Source organism: Rattus norvegicus, chromosome 17, assembly GCF_036323735.1.
Source record: "Rattus norvegicus strain BN/NHsdMcwi chromosome 17, GRCr8, whole genome shotgun sequence".
Lineage (NCBI taxonomy): Eukaryota > Metazoa > Chordata > Mammalia > Rodentia > Muridae > Rattus > Rattus norvegicus.
The window spans coordinates 17,006,015-17,022,500 of record NC_086035.1 but is presented as its reverse complement, the minus strand read 5'-3'; the positions used below and the strand labels follow the sequence as shown (position 1 = coordinate 17,022,500).

The window sequence follows — 16,486 nt, the reverse complement described above, 5'->3', positions numbered from 1 at the left end:
ACTCTTATGATTTGTCTGCTCTTTGGTTAAGTTTCTATCACTTGCATGTCCCGTGCATTCAATGATGCTGTAACACACTGATAAATAAAAAAGAATTGAACAGAGCAGATTTTGAAAGATTGCTCTATGCATCTCCAGGGTTTATATTTATTAAACAGAAAATCCATATATATATACATATATATATATATGGAATATATATACACATATATATGGAATATATATACACATATATATGGAATATATATATACACATATATATGGAATATATATATACACATATATATGGAATATATATATATACATATATATGGAATATATATATATACATATATATATATATATATATATATATATTCCTTTGTCCCAAAGGAAATTTGTTCATGGTTACATCAAGGTGCTGAGCAATAACAAAATTGAACAAATATTGGGGAAAATGTAAGGAACAATGTCACAATAGATAGAACGTGCCACGTGTACGCAGATTTATAGTCACAAAGGGCAGAATTCATCTTTTTTGACCACGGAACTAGAACTGAAAGGCATCTCAGAGCTCGGAGTCTGGACGATCCTAAATCTGCAGCCCGGAACAATGTAAATTGAAAGGATATTTTCTACGACATCTCTCAGCACAGAGATGTGTCCTTTGGGTTATGCAGAAATGAAGGCTGCATCAAAAGAACCGAGGGCCCGGGAACAAAGCCAGCCTAACACTTTCTTTGGCACATTAGCCATTTGTCTCAGCCGTGACAAAAAAGTGCCCAAGCAAATCAAAGGAGAAAATAAAGGTGAGAGGTTTATTTTGGTATAAGGTTTCAAGGACTCCGTTCTATGGTTCCCCTGGTTACTGTAGTGTCTTTCTGCTGAAGCTGAGCTGTGCTGACTCTATTTTGGCAGAAGTGTGTGGGAAAGCAGAGGTGTTTGGCTCATGGTAGCTAGGAGATGGAGGCTGGCAGCGGGGTAGTATCGAAAAGGGTAGGGGAGGAGACTCATCAAGAGAACACACCCCCAGCGACTTAAATCATCCAATCAGACGTTACATCCTAGATTTTTTTTTCTTTTTTCCGGAGCTGGGGACCGAACCCAGGGCCTTGCGCTTGCTAGGCAAGCGCTCTACCACTGAGCTAAATCCCCAACCCCCTAGATTTTTACCACCTCAGAGTAATGTCAGCCAAGTATGACTCTATACCTTCCTTGATCCATCAATGTATCCATTGAGTTCGAGCAGCTCCTGATTCAATCGCTTTCCTAAAAGTTCACCTCTGAACATTCTCAGAGGGGGCCAAGTCTTTAACACATATTTGCTGGGGCCATTAAATCTCCAAATTACAGCCTAAATCCACAGCAATCATGCTTTATTAACCCTGCGGTAACGCCAGGGTTAAAAAACATTTCAAAGATCTTACGTAAGGATTCATGGTGAGTTGAGGCCAAATCCATGTCTCAGGACTAGTAGAAGGAGAAGAAACCCAAGAGTAAATGAGAGGGTGGGTATTTCGAGAGAGAAGTTCATGAATCACACAGCTCATCCAAGAGACGGAAGAGCAATGCTGGATAGTTCTAGCGATCTATCAACAAACGTTGAAAAGCCACCGTGTGCCAGGCCGTCTGATAGGTGTTGGGAACATGTAGGCTTTCTCAGAGTTTCCATTCCTTTCACCCTGTTCACCAACTCCTCCGCACCACACACATAGCTGGCTGATATTAAATTCCGAGGTAAGATATTAAAAATGAAAATAATGCTTTGGCTTCAAATATTTGTGTTGGCCGCCTCCCAAGTTTTAGAGTCTGATGCCGTTTACTTTTAAGGGAGGAAAAAAATGTATTGTTAGGGAAGTGATCTCTATAGCAGTTGCTGATGGAGAGCCGTGGTTCTGGTGAGCAAGTCCAAAGAGTTGTGTGTCTAAGTGGCAATCAGATGTCTTCCCCACACCTGGACAGGCTCAGCAAACAGAACCTGCAGATGTCACTCAAGTCTGGCTGCTGGCTGGCTCCAGAGAGTCTAGCCAGGCTTTGCTTAGCTAGTCTCAGCCCAGGAGGGGCTTGCCTACCTCCTTGGAGCTTGGGCATGACTGGGTGGGTGGCTGAGGGGGTGGCCGTGGCCTCTCCATCTATTTCAACCTCTAAATGGTAGTCAAACACTTAAAATAACACCAAGACGTGTTCCAGCTTGCCTTGCCAGTCAAAAAGGAGAGTGGGGGAAATTCGTTTTGAAACCCAGCATTTCAGAACCCCCAGGGCTTTCTGATCTGTTAGCCTTAGCGGTTTAGAGGATTAAAAAGGCAGGAATATTAGGGAGCAAAAAGAAAAGCAAGCAGCCAGCACAGCCAACGGAGCAGATCTAATGGAGCACAGGGCCGGAGAAGAAAGGATTCTGCCACCTGAGCGATCGTATTTATTATTCTTGTTTCACAATTAAACTTTTAAGAAGCGAATAATAATTTCCCAGACATTTTCCCTTTCTTTGCTATGCCAGTCACATCGCCCTGTCCTTTATCAACACTGCTCTGCATATGAATGGGCTGTAATTGAACTGTCGCTTTCATGAAGGTCAGTAACCTTTCATTAGGAAGAATGTGTCTTTCCTGATAAATTATAAAGTCTCTGAGGATTCGAAAGCATATTTTAAAAAATTCTCCTCACTATACCTTGAAAACCAAAACACCGATTTTTATTTTCCTGCTATTTCTTGGTGGGAGAGGGCAGTAGGAAGCAAAGGCGTCTGTGTCTCTAATTTCCTTTGGTGGACACTTATTTATTTGGGGGAAATTTCTAATTTATTTTTGTTGGGATATATATATATATATATATATATATATATATATACACACACACACACACACACATACACACAGGTCAGAGGACAACCTTATGGTTTGTTTCTCAGGTACTTTTCTTCTTTCTTTTTTTATTCTGTCTGTCTGTCCATCTGCCTTTTTCTTTTTCTTTTGAGACACTCTTTCCCAGACTGGCTGCCCAGGAAGCCCCAACGGTCTTCCTGTCTCCATTTTCCAAGATTTTAAGTGCACACCAACACACTCAGCTTCTTGGGATGGAAATCAGAGCCTCAAGCTTGCAAGGAAGGCGTTGCAGCAGCTGAGGACCTCGCTGGTGCAGAGTCCATTCCCTCAGATGCTGCTCTGTGCGGCTTTTAAAAAGTGAAATAACCAACATTATTTTCCCCTTTATAGTAGCTTTCATTGTTCATTACATGCGGAGTCATTACACGCAAATAAAACCCTACCTGAGTTCCATCTATTCTACCAATACCACCCCATGACTTAAACCGTAATGAGCAGAAGCAATATTCACGATGACATGAATGATTCTGACTCTGCCAGTCATGTCTGCTGAAGATTTCCTGTAATTTGAAATTCTACTGGTTGTGTGTGTGTGTGTGTGTGTGTGTGTGTGTGTGTGTCTGTGTCTGTGTGTCTGTGTGTCTGTGTGTGTGTATCTGCGTCTATGTCTGTATGTGAATCTGTGTCTATCTCTGTGTCTATCTGTCTGTGTCTGCCTGCGTGTGTGTGTGTGTGTGTGTGCTATCTCTTTGTGTGTATCTGTGTCTATATCTATGTGAATCTGTATCTGTGTGTCTCTGTGTGTCTATCTGTCTCTCTGTGTGCATCTGTCTGTCTGTCTGTCTCTGTGTGTGTCTGTCTGTCTGTGTGTGTGTCTGTGTGTGCTATCTGTGTGTGTACATGTCTGTATGTGAATCTGTGTCTCTCTGTGTGTCTGTCTGTCTCTCTCTCTTTCTCTCTCTGTGCATGTATGTGTGTGTGTGTGTGTGTGTGTGTGTGTGTGTGAGAGAGAGAGAGAGAGAGAGAGAGAGAGAGAGAGAGAGAGGCTGTGTTAGTGCAGGTAAGCATACCACAGTGCTGATGTGAGGTAAGAGAGCAGTCTAGTCTTGGCTTTGCATCTGGGTAATTCAGGCTAGCTGACCCATGACCTTCTGAGCCCATCTAGAATCCCACTGTAGAAATAAGCACTGCCATTTCAGATGTGGACTACTTTGCCAGGCTTTATTTGGGTTCTGAGAGTTTGAACTCAGGTTCCTCTGCTTAGTCAGAAGTACTTATGTTCACTGAGCCATCTCCCCAGGCCTCCTCTGGGGAGTTTTCAACAAAGCTTCCCAACTCATCCAGTTACCACCAGCTCTGCACAAGCTCCCCATGGGTTTGATTGACCTTTGGTTAACAAGTCAAAGTAGGAACTAGAGAAATGGCTCCAAGAGAGAAGATTACTCACTGCTCTTACAATGCCAGTGGTTCAGTTCCCACAATCCACATGTTGGCTCACAACTGCCTAACTCCAGTTCCACGGGAGCTGACACCCTCTTCTAGCCTCTGCAGTGCTAGATAGGCACATGGATCTCCCCTGAGCTACAGCAGCTTAAAGCAAAAAAGAATAATTTTGACTCATGGTTTCAGGGACTTCAGTCATGATTGGCTGGTTTCCTAACATAATATATAATGTATATGTTATGTTTCAGATATGAATGTATAATAATGTATAATATATAATATATAAGTATTATTATATATTATATATTATATCATATATAAGCCTGGGCAGGACTGATACAGGCTCAGCACCCAAAGCAGGGGTAATTCATAAAGACACAGAAGTACATTAGAGATTGAATTTGTCCTACTGGTCAACCAAAACAGTCCCTGAGCAATTTCTCTGGAAGTAAAAGAAAAATGGTGTTTTTAAAGCTATTTTGTCAGTAAAATGGCCACCACTAGTTTCTTTCCTTCCATTCCATTGCTTTTACCAGATAAAACTAGCAAAGAGCACATCTCATGTGTGACCCGCTGACACTCAATCACTCTATCCTGACTGGACCTAATGACTCTTCTTGGTTTAATGGTTTTGATTGTAACTACTAACTCTGTCCCTAGTGACTTCATGCTGAGAAGCATGACTACACTTACAAAACAGAATTTCAAATAAATAGAACCCCTTTCGAAAGAAAGAAAGGAAGGAAGGAAGAAAGAGGAGGGAGGGAGGGGAAGAAGGGAGGGAGGGAGGGAGAGAGAGAGAGAGAGAGAGAGAGAGAGAGAGAGAGAGAGAGAATGAGAATGAACCAAAGAGTGACAGGACATAAATGTTAATTTGCTTACTTCCGTAATTTCTTTGAGAGTTGTTGTTGGTTTTTTTGTTTTTGTTTTTGTTTTTGTTTTCACAAAACTCTTAAAATTAGGAGTCAGCAAGAATAGAGGCACTTGTGGCTACACCTGATGACCCATGCTCAATCTCCCCAAAAGCACATGACAGAAGGAAGGAATTGGCTACCCCAAGTTGCCTTTAGAGTACACACACACACACACACACACACACACACACACACACACACACACCAATCACAAATAAATGAGTACAGATTTAAAATATTGAAGGAACACAAATCTAAAGTACATTTCCTATGTTGTAGGTAAAGGACACACTCTCAAGCATATACAACATTCTAGTTGAGTTTCTTATGTGTAATTTTCCCTCGAGAAATCCTCTGTCAGGTAATTCTGTGGTCTGCTTTGTCTTGTCATCCACTTGTAAAGTCATTTCTCTGGGTCACTTTCCATGAACAGATGACGAAGCGTTTCCATGACACTGTGAAAGTGAACCACCATTGGCAAATGGACCTTGGGCATAAGTTCAGCACGTCTCAACCTTCGGAGAGGACAGTCCCCGGCTTTATGTAACCATGTGTTAGTTGAGTTTTAATTCTTGCTATCCCATGTCTAATGGTTGTTTTCAAACTAGAATCTTCCATGACTGGAGAAAAGACTTAGTGATGGCTGGTGAGTCAAAGAGAAGAGAAAGTCTGGCATGAGTAGGGTGAAGGAGTTCTCCATGCCTCTGATCCTGACTCTTGTCATTATAGCTTTACTGAGAATATGACATCACAGTTAACGTCCTAAACCAAGCCATCTTATGTTATGAGAATCCTTCACAGTGCACCACAAGGAGCTCATTGAAGTTGCTAGTAAGTCCCTAGACCCAACTCATCTCTGTCCCTTATACCACTTGGTTCACACTTAGAGCCTGAATCAAACTGTGAGTACCACTCCTCTGTAGGCTCTAGGACCTTGCTGACCACATAGACCAAAGAGAATGAAGCTAATTCCACCTTAAGTGAGAAATTCTTTCACCCCACAGGTGCAAACAAGGAAGAACTATAGCCATCCGGTGGTTGGTGGTATCTTGGGATCAAATGATACTAACATTGCAGTTATACTGAGATGGAACCAAGGGTCTGACAACCACACTGCCCGTATCTGCTCCTCTTGTTTTACCGCTGAAGCCTGAGCTGTATAGTGCTGAGAGAAAGGCAAGGAGAAGGGCCTCTGGAGGTTCTTAGCCCATGGTTCAGGTAGCCCTGAAATCGACCTTATACTTCACAGGAAGCTAGCAATCCCTCTATCAAATAGGCTTGTTTGAGCTGGAATTTCATCTCCTGCAGCAGGAGCTATTCAGTCAGGGTATCCTCCTTCTAAGAGACTAAGGACCACTCTCCGGTTCAGATATGAGAGATAGAGAGATAGAAGGAGAGGGGCTGTCATGTTACATAAAACCCAGTGGCCCTCCTGGGTCAGCTTCTTAAATGCTGGGGTTATAGGTATCAAGCACCACACCCAGCGTCGAAACGGAAGACAGTACATTCTGTGTTTAGACGTCCTTCTTTTGCTTTAAAGGGCTTTCCTGCCCATCAAAAACTGGGCAGCATAAAATGATCTCTAAAACAAACCTGGTAAGCTGAACAAAACATCTTCCGGTGGTTATTTCCTGCTTTTGTTCTCGGTTCGGTGTTCCTTTCCTCCTAACACATGACAGAGTAAGAGAAAGCATTCAAATTTATATAAAGAATACTTACAACTGATCGATTGAGAAATACCAGATTTATAATTAGAGCTTTCCAAATGGACCCACATTAGAATTTCAAATGCTATAAATGAACCTGAATTTTTTTTTCTTTGAAAAGAAGTATGTTTCTTGGGGCTATTCGAGTCAACAGAATTCATCTGACCGTGTATGTCATACAAGCAAACCCCAGTGCTATCAGCACTCATAATGAAAGGGCCTGATGGAAGACAGGTATTAGGAAGCCCACTCCTAATGCTGGTGCGAACACCCGCTCGACATTCAAAGAGCTGCGCACGAGTCTCCGCTGGGTCCTGGCAGCCAGCCCTTCCCACCCCCTTCCCATTCTGCACTGCCTCGTGTTTACACAGAGAGGGTGAAACTGTTGCCAGCGTTAATACAGCATAATTTATAAGCTGAGAAGAGAACTCAGCATGCATTCCCTTTAACAGGCAAACAGACGCACTTTCAGAAGCAACTGGAGGGTGGAGACGTTTCTCGGAAACCAAGGTAACTGCTGAGTGGCCACATCCTCTCTGCCCCCACAGGATCTGCTTCTCAGAGGTTGGCAGGACCCTCCTGGGAAAGATGGCTCTGACAACCCTTCTCCCTGAATAATAGAAGGAAGACTCAAGCTGCTGAGGCTGTTATTTCTAAAGCTCTTAACACATTCATTGCTTCTCTAGCCTGGGAACGAGGGCGCCGTGGGCTCTGAAATCAGACGGTTCCCTTAAAGGGAAGGTGTACAGCATAGAATCAGTTAAGTGTGGGTCCAGAGACACTGCAGTATCAGAGGCAGACTCCAGAAATTCACTCCTTTGGAGTTGGTAAAAGATTACTGTATACTGATTATTTCTATCTCCCTGCCTAGTACAGCCACTGGAAATATTTACCTGAGCCTGATGGGACCTGGAAGGTCAAGGCACGTTTAACACTCGAGATGCAAATGCTCGAGAGATCTCAGGAAACCCCAACGGGTTCTCAACGCAAGTAACATTCATATCGCTAGGAACCCCAACCGTCCTATCATAGAGGTGGTAAGTAGTCAGGCCTCCCCAAAATTGAAGATCCTGATCATGCCGGTTCGGGTTGCACACACGTGTAATTCATTCTCCTAATCACGACACCAGTGACACTTCCTTTAAAGTCCGTTCCCTCCAATCTTCCCCGAAGGCCTGATTACTGGCTTGTTTCAATGCTGTGCTTCAGTCAGACTTCAAACAAAGGCATCAGCCTCTCTGCTGTATGTGGATGTCTTAGACACACATACCTGGGAGCCTCCATCCCTACTCGCCTGTCCCTGGAATCCTTTTCTGCCATCTTCCAGCCCTGCCCGAGGTTTTGTCTAGCCGCCTGCTCACCGTTTGAGTGACAAGTAAACACAGGCTCTAATAGACTATAGAGCCCTAGATTCCCCCTAGAGACACCATGCTCAGGATGGGGACCAGGTCAATTATGCTGATTACCCTGCTAATCCCCAGCATTAGGATAAAGCGCTCTGGTCTCCTGGCATGTAAAGGTAAGATACTCTAGGGCAAACCTGGAAGGCTGCTGATGCCAGCAAGGGATATGATAATGGCTCTCCTGTCACATTCCAAACAGACTCCAATCTCCACAGCTAGACATACAGCACTCGGTCTCATAAGCTTGATCTTGGCCTTTGAGTCTATCCAAATAGACTCCAGAATGGCACACCTTAGGAGCCTCATGGCAGCTGGCTCAGCGCTGTTCAGGGACTTCTCTATACAATGCTTCATTGCTCAACCAAGCCTTCTTCCTTGGATGCTGTCTCTCCCAGAGGCCTACAACAAGTTGACAGCACAAAGACAGAAACTATTGATCGTTTTCAGGCCACCAGTGCTTTATTGGAAATTTTTCATCTGATAATTGTATACTGTTATTATTTTTTGCAGTGCAAGAGCTGAATGAAGAAGTACATTTTTTTTTCTCTTTGGGCTTTCTAATGGTGGGGATGTAAGACAGGTCCTCATACAGACTGAAGGGCTAGGGGTGCACCTATGGGGTTCACCAAGCATAGCATTGCCATGGATAAAATGATCCAAAACTTGTCAAGATAAGTAAGGAAGTCCGAGCTTGGGGTGGCATTTTCCTTTAATTCCATTATCCGAATTTAATACTTGCTAAATATCCACCCCACCTTAGCCTTCCTTTTACCAGGAAGTCTGTTAATTAAACCAAGATAACCATGAAGTCATTTTACTACATCCTTCTGACATTTACCTCAGATGTCTATAAAGTGTCGAGTCAAAATAGTGTGTGTATGGTGTGTGAGTGTGTGTGTTTATGTGTGTGTGTCTGTGTGGGTCTCTGTTGTGTGTGTGTCTGTGTGTACAAAAGTGTCCACGTGTGAGTTGTGTGTGTTTGTGTATATGTGTGTGTATGTGTGTGGTTTGTGTGTGTGTCCATGTCTGTCTCTCTCCTTCCCTCTCCCTCTTTCTTGCCCTCTCTCTTTCTGTGAGTGTCTGTGTGTGTGCAAATGTGCCCGTCTGTCTGTTTTTTTGTCTGCCCGTCTCTGTATGTCTCTGTCTGTTTCTCTCTCTTTTCTGTGTGTGGGCATTTATGTGTCTGTGTATGTCTGTCTGTCTGCCTGCCCCCCACCCCCGTGTACGTGCTATTTCTCAGGATACATCAAGTGGAATTATGACAGCCACTCTCTTTCCTCTCTTTTCTCCCTCAGAAGAAATGGAAGGAGCAAGGAGATAAATGCAAACAATGTATAAAATCGAACCACTCTGGACCATCTGAGGTTGAGCCAAGCAGATCTTACTAAACATTGAACAAAACAAGCATATGAACACAGACCAGCCATGACCTGGTCCCCAACCCCTACCCTCCTGGGCACCTTTCTGATTTTGCCCTTCGGTGGACAAGGATGTGTTAATAGCACACGGGGAGGAATGTTTCCATTGCTTGCTCACGGTCACTTAGGCTCACCTTGTTTGTTCTATTCTGCTCTCCGTGACCGCGGTGTCTTACAAAGTCACCATACTTGGTGAGTTTTCAAAGCCACCAGGTGGCGAGTCCACGGGCTTTCATCTAAAATACTGACAACCTCAGGCAAAAACTCTGTAAGGTAGCACTTCAGGTACATAGAAATGTAACAATATCGGAACTGAAGAAAAACAAATGTTCCAGCCGACTAGGTCCGGCACATCCTCCCCTCCGGAGAGATAAACTGACTTTGAACAAAAAACTTTTTTTTAATGGTTCTCAAAAAGGACAAAACTTTGAAATGTCAGGCTTTATGTAAGAGTATTCGAAGTCTACTTAGCATTAGTGACTAAGCCATGAAAATGAAGGAGTCAGCAAAATAATGTCCCAGTTCCACACACCTTTCCTATTGAAAATTCCCATCCTCCTATCATGTAACTTTAAGAACAATCTTTGGTTGACCTCTGCTTGGGGCCAAGTGGCTCTTTCAACAAAATGGCGATTCTGGCTTTTAAAATATATAAATGCACAGAGCACAGGGCGATTGTAGGGCGGTGGAGATGCTCTGTAGGGAACGATAATGTGACAATGGATATCTGTCAGAACCTCTGTGAGTACAACACCAATAACGTGAGTTCAAAACTTGTCTGACGAGACTATGCCAAAGTGAATTCGTCAGCTATCATGAGAGTAGCCATGGGGCGGGGGTTGGGGAAATGGCTCAGCAGTTAGGAGCATTGGTACCCATCTAGTAGCTCACAGATATCTCTCACTCCAGTTTTGGGGATCTGACATCTCTAGCCACCATGAGCACCAGGCATGAGCATGATACATAGACATAGATATATCCAGGGAAAACACTTAAAAGAAGATAAGTTAAAAAAAAACAAGAAACAAAAACAAAGAGTTCCCTTGGGGTGGATGCTGTGGACAACAATAGGATCTCTATGGATGGAAGAAGACGGTAGAGAAAATCTCCCCATGCCCCTTTTCATCTCGCTGTGCACATGAAACTTCTTTATGAAAGGCCTATGAAAATGTGTATCGGGCATTATGTATAAATCTACTACAGCCTCCCACGGTGACAGAATTCTGCTGATCCAGGTTCTTCAACAGCCTTGAACTGTTCTGACTGGTTGTGAAGTCAGGAACACTTATTGAATAATGACGCTGGTTGTGTGTCCTTGGGTTGCTTGCATGGTTCGAGAAAATGAGGACAACAGTGACTCTTCACTGTCTGGGTCAGAGACCCTAGACACCCAGCATTCATTTCCCTCATATATAAACTTGGTGCCGTACAGCGTTTCACTAGTGGGCATTCGAAATGACATTTAGATTTTACATTAAAATGAGTTAATCATATACTAAAACCAAAAACACGGTCCTCTCTTCTTTCAGAAGTAATTCAAGAGCAGAAGTAGAATGCTTCAGCCAACATGTGACTGAGTTATGGAAGTAATGTCTGGCCCTCCTCCCTCTCTCCAAATATCTCCGGAGATATTTAGGCATGAAAGTTTCAAAAATTTCAGGCATTCTAAATTTCCTAACTCTTTATCCCTGCTAGTGACAACGTCAATATGTTTGAGGTCGTGGTAACAATGAGAACGAAAGGAGTCAAATTCTTTCTATACATCAGCAACTGGAATAGCATTTGCAAGAACTTTTCCACATCACTCCCAGATGTGGAACCTAAGGGAGGCTCACCAGAAATTACAACCACATGCTTAGCTTAATCCTGGTCAGATCTCTAATAGGATTACACATTTCTATGATTATATTTAGATATATGTGTATCTGTGTATATGTTTACATACAAGCAAACACATGCACACTTATTTGGGGATTGTGGGGAAGACTAAATATAAGTCACTAATTAAGAAGCCACGTGGTGTAAATTTTCAATGACTTGGGCACGGTAAGTGCACTGTGGCTGTGAAGGGAAATGTCTTTGTTCCTGAGGAGATACTAAGGAATCAACAAAGGAAGGACTGGTCGATATGCAAACAGCTTGCAGATGGTTCAAAACATGTGACAGGAGATAGATGACAAAGATACTACTGATGCTACCTGTGAAATACGAAATTCAAAGGAAGGTGACAAGGCGCTAGTAATGGGTGGTTTCAGGTGACAGTATAATGTTGGGTTCTTCTCATCTTTCGTGGAAAGGTTTATACTTTGTGTGTGTTTGTTTTTGTGTGTGTGTGTGTGTGTGTGTGTGTGTGTGTGTGTGTGTGTGTGTCTAACTCAGACAACCCATTACTATGGAGATAGCATGTTGATAATCTTATACATAGTACAATATGCAATATTAAGACCTGCGATGTCTTCTTTTAAAGTTAAACAAAATGACTCCAGACATGGGATACATGGGACATCTTATTCTTTCTCTGTGTTCTGTTGGGATCCAGGCCCCCTTTCTACATCCAGGCGTCAGAAAACCTGGCTCAGATAGATCCAGCCTCAAGCTCCTGACCAGAGAGTGCAATCTAGAGGGATGAGACTTGTGCTCACAGACTTGTATTAGCTAGCTTTTAACCCTGTTTTCTCTCCCGTTATTAACCTCTATAAAACATCCAGTACTTATTAGCCAGTGGTGAGGACAAGAGAAGGTAAAGAAAGGAAAGTATGCTGTCCATAACCATCTCAATCCTCATGGATGCGTCTTCAAACAAAAGGCAGGCTAACCAGACAGGAGCCCATAGTAAGTTTATGTGATACCCATTGTACTTGGCATGGGAGTCTTCAAAATGAAGTCCCAAAGAAACGGATGAACTGGAGCATTTCATGCTAGGTTCCGTGGAGAAGTAGAAAGTTATGGGGTAGGGTGTCAGGACAAAGAGGGGATGGGATGCTGCCATGATGTAAGGTCAAATTCTTGTCAGGATCTTTAGAGAGAAGGTATTTGCTCCTGTGAATGGAAGGTAGCTTGTGAGTCTTAGGCTCTGCCTCGGCTAGAGAAGGGGCAGAGGAAGCCGAGTGAAGTCTTCTCATTGCTTTTGTTTTCTCCCATGTGAAGGTGCTGGGTCATATCCTAAGCTCTACATAGGGATATGTGAAAGCAGCACACAGTCTTCTACAGATGCAGTGCTAAAGGACTAGACACCCGTGTTTGTAATACATGCAGTGGGACATTCTGGACAGATACCTTTGTGGGTGCAATGCTTGCCAAGCAGGTGTGTAGACTTGTCTTTGTATGTCCAGCATCCATACAAAAGACACATATGGATACAGTGCGCCTGGAACTCCCGTTGCTCGGGGGCGGAGACAAGTAAGTTACTGGTCCTTGTGGGTCAGCCAATCAGGCTGGATGGGTGTGGCCTAGTTTCAGTGAGAGACCTCGTTTCATTACATAGACGGAAGAAAACACCCAGCGTTTACCTCATGCCCACATCTGCTTAGCTACGAATACAGCACATACCACGATGCTCTTCCCTCTCCTCATATAAAGAAAAACAAAAAGAAGGGAATTCTGACCTGATGCAAATTGAAGGCATTTTACTGCCTCAATCACAAGCCAACCATAAATGACTTTTTACGTGTGTGAGTTCATGAGGGCTCCGGAAGTGGTTGGTTGCCAGGGCGGGGGGCGGCGGGAGGGGGAGCAGAATGAACAGTTACTATTGGGCAGGCTCTGGGAGTCAGTGTGAGGTGATGGGGTGATTCTGAAAACTAAGGGTGCTGTTGGTGCTGGGCAATAGGGACGTGCTCGAGGCCTCTTTACGCTATGAAATGACCAAAACAGAACATTCTATGCGACACTCTACTAAAGACAGGATAGGAGACAAGCAAGGAGGAAGAAAAGGAAAGACAGGAAACGAGGGAGGGAGAGAAGGGGGTGGGGAGGGAGGAGGGAGGAAAGAAAGAGGGAAGGGAGGAAAGGGAGAGGAAGTGGGGAAGAGGGAAGGAAGGAAGAGAAAGAGGAAAGGCAGAAGGAAAAGGAGGAAGGGAGGAAGGGGAGGAGGAAGGGAGAGAGGAAGAGGAGGAAGGGAGAGAGGCCTGGAGGGAAAGGGATGTGGTAGGCAGAGGAAGTATGCATACTTCCCTTGTTGAAGCACCCTTGCCCAGATGCTGTCTGCAATACAGAGAGGTGGCAGGGCTTCCCCAGAGCTGTGTAAACTGCCATTCCTTGGAGGATTTCTCACAACCCAGGTTGGTGTGAGTGAGAACTAGGAAGGACCATTCAAGGTTTTGGGAACTCTGCCTTGTGACCCCCAAGTCATCCTAGTTAACCAGCAGTTTCAGCCTTGCCTGAGAATGAAGAGGGAAAAACAGCCCCCCACCACCACCTCCTTTCCTGATAGCTTGTGCTTCTGATAATATCTTGTTAGAGCTTGTGATCAACATGGCAGGGGTGAAAGAATTCTGACTTCAGATCAGAAACGTCAGGCTTTAAATGAAATCAGCGCCCTGCTGCGAGCCGTTTACTCCCTTTCTTCCCTCTCGGCCGCGGAAACAATTCGGAGATTTCTCTGCCTGGTTAGCAGCAGGAATGACCTTCAGTCTCCCCCACTTAAAATCGATTCAAGATGATCACACTGGCTTAAAGAAAAGTCTCCATCCAATCCCCCATGTCTCTCCTCTTTCCAGTGTCGGGACTCTGGCCGGCTTCCTCTTTTTATGACTGCCCTTGGCACGCAGGCATCCTTGCTCAGTTCGTTCGTTCTTAGCTACGCTCACAGGAGATGCTGTGTGCACCTCCAGGCGCCTGGCCTCTCCACCTGCCTCTGCTACCCGCCCAGCGTTCCCACCTCCTAGCTCTCCCTTCTCCCCTCAGCCGAACAGCTAGCCAGATGGCCACTCCCCAGTCTCCCAGCATGAGTTTGACTGACAGGAGCCTTTGATAAACCTCGGAAGGACGAAGTCATCTCCGGGTCACCGTGGCTGCCTGGCCTTTAACACCCCACACAGACCACCATTATCTGCAGAATAGGAGACAAAGGAAATTAGCCCTGCTTCTCCATCATCCCCAACGATTTCCAGGCTGACTTAAACCACAAGGCAAGGAGATGCCCTTCACTTTCCTCCAAGAGGTACAAATGGCAGCTGTTAAAAAAAAAAGGCAAGCAGGAGGTTTCTCGGTGTTAATGGCTGGCGGTCTTTGTTCTGGAGAAAGTGCATTTTATTCCTCTGCAGACCAGGAAAGACCTAGCAGGCTCCTAAAATAATTTCCTTACCTCCACATCCCTGGGAGCCACTGATGAGAGTTCCTGAGCCTTCGGGACAAAAGGCTTCCTTTCCAGTTTTTAACAGCAGCTAGCCAAGGTATAGGCAGAGAAAACTGACTTGAGACCTTCCTGCCAATTTAACCCTAACAGTGAGAAAGAAGGTGAGAAGATCGTGTGTCCTGTTTATTTCCAAAATATATATGTTTGTATTCCAGAAACTAAGTCTTTACGTGAGTATAGCTTCCTTTGGCCACCCTAGATGGAACCCTACACGAGACTTGCATGAGCTAGACATGTTCACCTATGTGTGCATCCGTGCATGCTCCTGTGACCTGTGTTTGGAATGAATTTGTTTTCAAACAATGCCCCGCTGTTTGACCATTAGGAGGCGAAACAACTCCTCTGTGAACGACACTCCAAACTTCCAAGGAAGGCAAAGTTCTTCTCATTCACCCAGCACTTTCACAAGACACTTTCAGCCTCTAGGCGCGAATGTTGAGAGCAATAAAGCAGCACATATTGGAGAGATTTTGACAATTCAGTAAGACTGAGTCAACCCAGGCACCAGGATCTGACACCACGCAGAGACTTCTGGGGGATTCTAAGAGACGCATGCCTCTTGGTGGCATCCAGTCCAGAAAAGGAAACCGATTAGAATTAGCCCTCACTGTGTACAACCTACACATAGGGGGAAAGGTACAAGAAAGCCCTCCCTCTGGGGATGGAGAAAAAAAAACAAGCAAAAACTCAGTGCTGAGCGTCATGGCAATGGGGGATCCTGTGAGTGAGATTGAAAGAAAGAATGAATCAAATTGTTCTGTGGGAAATTCACATTTTCCCTATATTAGATGCAGTGGTTGGAGTGAGAATGCCCCCCCCCACAGGCTCGTATATTTAAATACTTGGTACTCAGTTGATGGGACTGTTTGGGGAGGGTTTGGAGGTGTGTCTCTGGAATCAGGCTTTAAGGTTTCAAAAGCTCAGGTCATTCCCAGTTAGCGCTCTCTCTCTCTCTCTCTCTCTCTCTCTCTCTCTCTCTCTCTCTCTCTCTCTCTCTCTCCTCTCTGCCTCTTGTTTGTAGATCATGAAGTTCTCAATTGCTGTTCCAGTGCCTGCCTGCACTGCCTGCCTGCACTGCCTGCACTGCCTGCACTGCCTGCACTGCCTGCACTACCTGCCTGCCTGCACTGCCTGTCTGCCTGCCTGCACTGCCTGCACTGCCTGCACTGCCTGCACTGCCTGCACTACCTGCCTGCCTGCACTGCCTGTCTGCCTGCCTGCACTGCCTGCACTGCCTGCCTGCACTGCCTGTACTGCCTGCACTGCCTGCACTGCCTGTACTGCCTGCACTGCCTGCACTGCCTGCCTACACTGCCTGCACTGCCTGCACTGCCTGCACTACCTGCCTGCCTGCACTGCCTGCACTGCCTGCCTGCACTGCCTGCACTGCCTGCACTGCCTGCACTGCCTGCACTACCTGCCTGCCTGCCTGTACTGCCTGTCTG

General features: G+C 44.9%; 1 long non-coding RNA gene across 2 annotated transcripts; it reads left to right on the top strand.

Annotated features, from left to right (window-relative positions):
* The first annotated feature begins 529 nt into the window (after positions 1-529).
* On the top strand, positions 530-11,193 carry LOC108348530 (uncharacterized). 2 transcript variants are annotated; one of them, XR_010059315.1, is made up of 4 exons: positions 536-788; positions 7,317-7,374; positions 7,736-7,901; positions 9,563-11,193. It is a non-coding gene; the product is annotated as an uncharacterized LOC108348530 (long non-coding RNA). The 2 variants fall into 2 exon arrangements; XR_005495798.2 differs by lacking the exon at positions 7,317-7,374 and having other exon boundaries at positions 530-788; positions 7,741-7,901.
* The last annotated feature ends 5,293 nt before the right edge of the window (positions 11,194-16,486 follow it).